Genomic DNA, 6,953 nt, shown 5'->3' on the forward strand with positions numbered 1-6,953 from the left:
GGTGCGGGAATTAGGTCGCAATCGACCTCAGACCGTCGACGAGCTGATGGACGTAGTAGCCAACTACGCGGCAGGGGAGGTGGCAGTCGGCGCCTTCTTCAGCTCAGAAGGAAGAAAAGGCAAGCAGCCCGTCGAAGAAGATGGGACCCCTAGTCGAGGCCTCAAGAAGAATAAAAAGAAGCAGAAAGTGCGGCAGTTCCACCGGGAAGATTCCGATGACAACCTTGTTGCCGCCATGGATCGAAAGAAACCTTGAGGCCCTCCGGATGGAGGCATCTTTGACAAGATGTTGGAGGAGCCGTGCCCTTACCATAAGGGAGGCGCCAACCACAAGCTCAAGGACTGTCGTATGCTAAGAAAGCATTTCGACGGTCTGGGGTTCAAAAAAGATACGCGTGATGACTCCAAGAAAGAGAAGGCTGGCAGCAAGGAGGACAACAAAGATGACGAAGGCTTCCCCGCCGTCCACGACTGCTACATGATCTATGGCGGGCCCTCGACTCAATTGACCACGAGGCAGCGCAAAAGGGAGCGTCGCGAAGTCTTTGCAGCAAGAATGGCGGTGCCCCAATACCTTAGCTGGTCAAGCACTCCTATCACTTTCGACCGAGAAGACCACCCCGACAAGGTAGTCGCCCCAGGCGTCTACCCGCTCGTCGTCGACCCCATCATCGTCAACACCCGGCTCTCGAAAGTGCTGATGGATGGCGGTAGCAGCCTCAACATCATCTACCTCGAGACCCTTGACCTCCTCGGCATAGATAGAGGGAAGCTCCAACCAAGTGCTGGCGGGTTCCATGGCGTCGTGCCAGGAAAAAAGGCGCTCCCAGTAGGTCGAATTGACTTACCGGTCTGCTTCGGCACGGCGGCCAACTTCAGGAAGGAGACCCTCACCTTCGAGGTGGTTGGGTTTCGAGGCACGTACCACGCCATCATCGGGCGCCTGGGCTACGCCAAGTTCATGGCTATACCCAACTACACCTACTTGAAGCTAAAGATGCCCGGTCCCAAAGGCGTCATCACTGTCAGTTCCTCCTTCGAGCACGCGTACGAGTGTGACGTCGAGTGCGTCGAGTACGGGGAGGCGGTTGAGAACTCCACCGAGCTCGTCGCGAAGCTCGAGGCCCTGGCCGCTGAGGCTCCAGAGCCTAAGCGCCACGCGGGCAGCTTCGAGGCAGCGGCAGGAACCAAGAAGATCCCGCTCGACCCCAACAACTCCGACGGCAAAGTGCTGACGATCAGCACCGACCTCGACCCCAAATAGGAAGTTGTGCTCGTCGACTTTCTCCGTGCAAATGCCGACATGTTTGCATGGAGTCCCTCGGACATGCCAGGCATACCGAGGGAAGTCGCCGAGCACTCCTTGGAAATTCGAGCCGGTTCCAAGCCAGTGAAGCAGCGGTTGCGCCGATTCGACGAGGAGAAGCGCAAGATCATTGGCGAGGAAGTCCACAAGCTTTTGACGGCCGGATTCATCAAGGAGGTTCATCATCCTGACTGGTTAGCAAACCCTGTATTAGTTAAGAAAAAGAATGGGAAAATGAGGATGTGTGTCGATTATACTAGTCTGAATAAAGCATGTCCAAAAGTTCCCTTTCCATTGCCACGCATTGATCAGATTGTCGATTCTACCACGGGATGTGAAACCCTTTCTTTCCTTGATGCATATTCTGGTTACCACCAAATAAAAATGAAGGAGTCCGACCAGCTCGCGGCCTCTTTCATCACGCCTTTTGGGATGTATTGCTACGTGACCATGCCATTTGGGCTTCGAAACGCGGGAGCCACGTATCAACGTTGCATGCTCCACGTGTTTGGCGAACATATAGGGTCCACGGTCGAGGCCTACGTCGACGACATTGTCGTCAAGTCAAAGCGACGAGGAGACCTGATCCAGGACCTCGAGATTGCCTTTAGCTGCCTACGCACCAGCCGGATCAAGCTCAATCCCGAGAAGTGCGTTTTTGGTGTGCCTCGAGGCATGCTCCTAGGTTACATCGTTTCGCAGCGCGGCATCGAGGCCAACCCCGAGAAAGTCTTGGCCATCACGAGAATGGGGCCGATCCGAGACATCAAGGGTGTACAGAGAGTCACGGGGTGCCTGGCGGCTCTGAGCCGTTTCATCTCGAGACTAGGAGAAAAGGCATTACCATTATATCGACTCCTAAAGAAGGTCGAGCGTTTTTCTTGGACCCCCGAAGCCGAGGAAGCACTCGAAAGGCTGAAGAAGACGCTGACCTCGGCACCAGTCCTGGTTCCATCTCAACCTGCAGAGCCGCTGCTCCTCTACGTCGTGTTGACGACCCAGGTCGTCAGCGCGGCGGTGGTGGTCGAAAGACAAGAGGAGGGTCATGCGCTGCCGTTCCAAAGGCCGGTCTATTTCGTCAGCGAGGTGCTTTCGGAGACCAAGGCGCGTTATCCCCAAATCCAGAAGTTGATCTACGCCGTAATCCTTGCCCGCCGCAAGCTGCAGCATTACTTCCTCGGTCACCCCATCACGGTGGTTTCGTCTTTCCCTTTAGGAGAAATAATCCAGAGCAAAGAGGCCACGGGAAGAATAGCAAAATGGTCGGTCGAGCTCATGAGTGAGACTCTCACTTACGCGCCTCGGAAGGCCATCAAATCGCAAGCCCTGGTTGACTTCGTCGCGGAATGGACGGACTCCCAGCTTCCCCCGACTCAGGTCCAGGCGGAGCTGTGGACAATGTATTTCGACGGGTCACTCATGAAAACTGGGGCCGGGGCCGGCCTGCTGTTCATCTCACCCTTAGGCGTCCACATGAGGTCCCCATGTCGCAGAATATGAGGCCCTGGTCAACGGTCTCAAGATCGCTATCGAGTTAGGAGTCCGACGCCTCGACGTCCGAGGTGACTCCCAACTCGTCATCGACCAAGTAATGAAAACCTCGAGCTGCCACGACCCAAAAATGGAAGCATACTGCAAGGAGGTTCGTCGACTCGAAGACAGGTTCCACGGTCTCGAGCTTGTCCATGTCGCTCGACGCTACAACGAGGCAGCCGACGAACTCGCTAAGATCGCATCGACCAGAGGCACGGTGCCGCCTGATGCATTTTCAAAAGATCTTCACGAGCCATCCGTCGACCTAGGCATGGGGGCTGGCGTCGACGCCACCACCGCCCAACCAACCAATGCTGTCGATACGCTCTTGATGGTGGAAGAGATGATGGAGATAGAATGACGACCAGGTCGACCATTCGATTGGCGCACACCGTTCCTCGACTGCCTTATCCGCGGCGAGTTGCCAGAAGACAGGTCAGAAGCTCGTCGTATCGCTCGACGGGCCAAATCATATGTGATCTATGGCGAAGACAACGAGCTATATCAACGGAGCCCGACGGGGGTCTTACAACGTTGCATCACTGTGGAAGAAGGCCGAAAACTCCTCGATGACCTGCACTCGGGGGCTTGCGGTCACCACGCCGCTCCACGGACCCTTGTAGGGAACGCTTTTCGACAAGGCTTCTACTGGCCAACGGCCGTGGCGGACGCCATCGAGCTCGTACGATCATGTCACGGGTGTCAGTTCTACGCCAAGGAGACGCATCTGCCTGCCCACGCTCTTCAGATGATCCCCATTACCTGGCCGTTTGCGGTGTGGGGGCTCGATTTAGTAGGACCTCTACAAAAGGCGAAAGGAGGATTCACCCATTTGCTGGTGGCCATTGACAAGTTCTCCAAATGGATCGAGGCTCGACCCATCACCAACATCCGCTCCGAGCAGGCCGTCCTTTTCTTCACCGACATTATCCATCGGTTTGGGATCCCCAATGTCATCATCACCGACAACGGCACCCAATTCACCGCAAAAAGTTCTTGGACTTCTGCGATCGGCATCACATCCGTGTGAACTGGTCTGCAGTAGCCCACCCTCGAACTAACGGCCAAGTCGAGCGTGCCAACGGCATGATTTTGCAAGGACTCAAGCCAAGGATCTACAATCGATTGAAGAAATTCAGCAAAAAATGGGTCGAGGAGCTTTCCTCAGTCCTATGGAGCCTTAGGACAACACCAAGCAGGGCCACAAAATACACCCCATTCTTCATGGTCTACGGCTCTGAGGCTATCCTCCCCACAGACCTCGAGTATGGGTCACCTCGACTCAAGGCCTACAACGAGCAATCGAACAAAGAGACTCAAGAAAACGCGGTCGACCAACTTGAGGAGGCTAGAGACATGGCCCTCCTCAACTCTGCCAGATATCAGCAAAGGCTTCGATGCTACCACGACAAGCATGTGCGCAAGAGGGACCTCAACATGGGCGACCTAGTCCTACGACGCCGGCAAAGCAATCAGGGACGCCACAAGCTGACTCCGCCTTGGGAAGGTCCGTACGTGGTAGCCGAGGTCCTGAAGCCGGGAACGTACAAGCTGGCAGACGAAAAGGGGGCAATTCTCACCAACGCATGGAACATCGAACAGCTACGTCGATTCTACCCCTAGAAGTTCTAAACTTATGTTCCTGCTTACGCTTTGTACCAAGACTTTGTAAACGAATGAATGAATAAATAAAGTCTTTCCCTCGAAACAATTCTTCTTTCTTTGCGCCGAGAAGATTAATAAGTCACGATCTCGACGTTAAAAGGGGGCGCCGACTATGACCCATCATAGTCAGCACCCCCTCGGGGGCTACCAGGGGGACGACACCCCCCCCCCGAGTATCGAAAAAACCAAGAAGTTTTCTTTTCTTACGTAGTAAACCTTGCACGGTTTGAGTAGCTAAGGCACCTCGAGCCCCTCAAAGGCCGAGGGACAACGAGCTGGAGAACTCCTACGCCCCCGAGCTACGGAAACTCTACTCGCTTCCCCACCATTGAAGTGATCGAGGTGGTCTTTTACGAAAAATCGAGCAAGGGATACAAACGTAGGCGTAAAGAGAAACGAAAGCATCAAGCGGAAAGACAAAATAAGCATCTAACAATTACGAAAGTGATACAGCATCAGTTACCCACAGAAGTAACAAAGTATTGTACAAGGGGCCTCAGGCGCCCTGAGCAGGCTCGCAGGCCTCAGTCCACGGCACGATCCTCACCGCTCTCGCCTCCGCCCGAGCTAGCCTCAGGAGGGAGCACCTCAGGCTCGAAAAGCTTGGCCAACCTTTCCCCAGGAGCCTCCGCGTCGTCGATCAAGGCATGGAGCCTCTCCTCGTTCTCTGCGTCGGTCTTGGAGATGTCGGTGACGAAGCCATGGGACACCACCTCCATGTCGTAGGAGAAGCCCGAGCAGACAACCGCCATCGCCCGCTTCACCCCGATGTGGAGGGCGTCCCGCACCTGATCTCGCAGCGTCGCGCCTATGTAGCACAACTGGTCGACCAGGGCGTCGCCTCGAGCGTCCTCCCTCGACTCATCCATAGGCTCGACCTCCCAAGAGGTCGAGAGATCACTTATCGCCGTCCGTACTCGACGGTTCAAAGCAACCTCCGCCTCAAGCTGAGCCTTGGCGTTGCGAGCCTCGGCTTGGGCGGCCAGGAGCTCGTCCTTGAGCCCTGTAAAAGCCAATACAAAGAGACCTTAGGAAAAACTAAGCACACCTCGGAAAAAGAAATCTGATAGAGGAAACATACCGCGTACGGTCTCCTCGAGGGCCGTGTTCTCGCCGACCAGCCTGGTGTTGGCCCCCTCGATCTCTTTGTTGGAGCGTGCCAGCTCGGTGTTGGCAACGCGGAGATCCTCGATCGCCTTGCCAGCCTGAGCAATGGCCCCACTCTTCTCCAGCAATTCTCCCTTCAGACGCTCGACGTCGTTAGAGAGACTGCGGGATCGAGCCCGCTCCGCCTCGAGATCTTCGAGGGCCTTCTTCTTGGCTTCCTCCGCGGCGCCCCTGGCGACCTCGCCGTTCACATGCTCCACCTTCATCTTTCGGAAGGACTCTCGGAGAGAGTCCAGGTCGGATTTAAGGAGGCCCTTCTCCTTGTCCAGATCCGCGATAACGCTCTTGTAGGACAGGGCCTCCTCCCGGGCTCTGGACGCGGCTTCCTCGACCGTAAGAGCCCGCTCCCGTAGCTGCATCGTCTCCTCCTCCGCCTTCTTCGAGGCCTCTCGGGCCTTAGCCAGGGCAGCCTCCCTCGCCTTCTTCTCCTCCTCGAGTGCTATGAGATCTTTGTAAGCTTTAAGGAGCTTTTCCTGCGACTCGAGGAGTTGATCCTTGAGGAGGGGGAGCTGCTCCCAACCGCCCCTCGTGGCGTGTATGAAGCTGGACTTGATGCGGGAGGTCTCTTTCATATCCTGCGAATCAAGAGTCGGATGGATTAGAATACAGAAACCAGAAAGCACCATGAGGATTGGAGTTCGAGAAACACTTACGAAATAAGCCGGGCCGAGCCCGTTGTTGATAACGTCCGAGAGGAGCCCCACCACATGCTTCATCCAAAGGCGGAGCTCCTCGACGTGTTCCCACTTCTCCGCCTCCTTCCGATCGTCGAGGAAGATGTCGGGCTCAGACGGGTCGTGGGAGGCCCGGATACGGATGCGGTCGGGGCACCAGTGCTCCATCTCCCGGTCAACCCGCGCCTTAATGCCACGGATGAGGCCCTCGACGGTCTCGAGGGAGCCCCCATGGCGCAGGAACAGGTCGACGAGGCATGGGAACCGTCCGTCGTCGTCCACCGTCTTCCAGGTTCCATCCTTGGTCCCCGATGCCCCAATTTCATCCTCCTCGGAAGGAAAGCGGTCCTCCCACGCCCGACGTTCCCGGAGGAACCCTGGGGCGATCCCGTCCATGCCGTAAATTGTCCTCTTGATATCGGACTCGGGGTCGGGGGGCGTGCGCTTCAGGCCGGCGAGCGCCACCACTCCATCCGCTCGCCCCGGCTCTGCCTGGATCGCGGCAGGTGCCCCCGGGAGGAGCCACGCCGGGGTTGGGGGGCCGTACACCGGCAGGTCCTCCTCCTCGCCGAGCTCTTGCGGCTCCGGTGGCACTGGCTGGGCCGAAC

Source organism: Sorghum bicolor, unplaced genomic scaffold (genome assembly GCF_000003195.3).
Source record: "Sorghum bicolor cultivar BTx623 unplaced genomic scaffold, Sorghum_bicolor_NCBIv3 super_18, whole genome shotgun sequence".
Lineage (NCBI taxonomy): Eukaryota > Viridiplantae > Streptophyta > Magnoliopsida > Poales > Poaceae > Sorghum > Sorghum bicolor.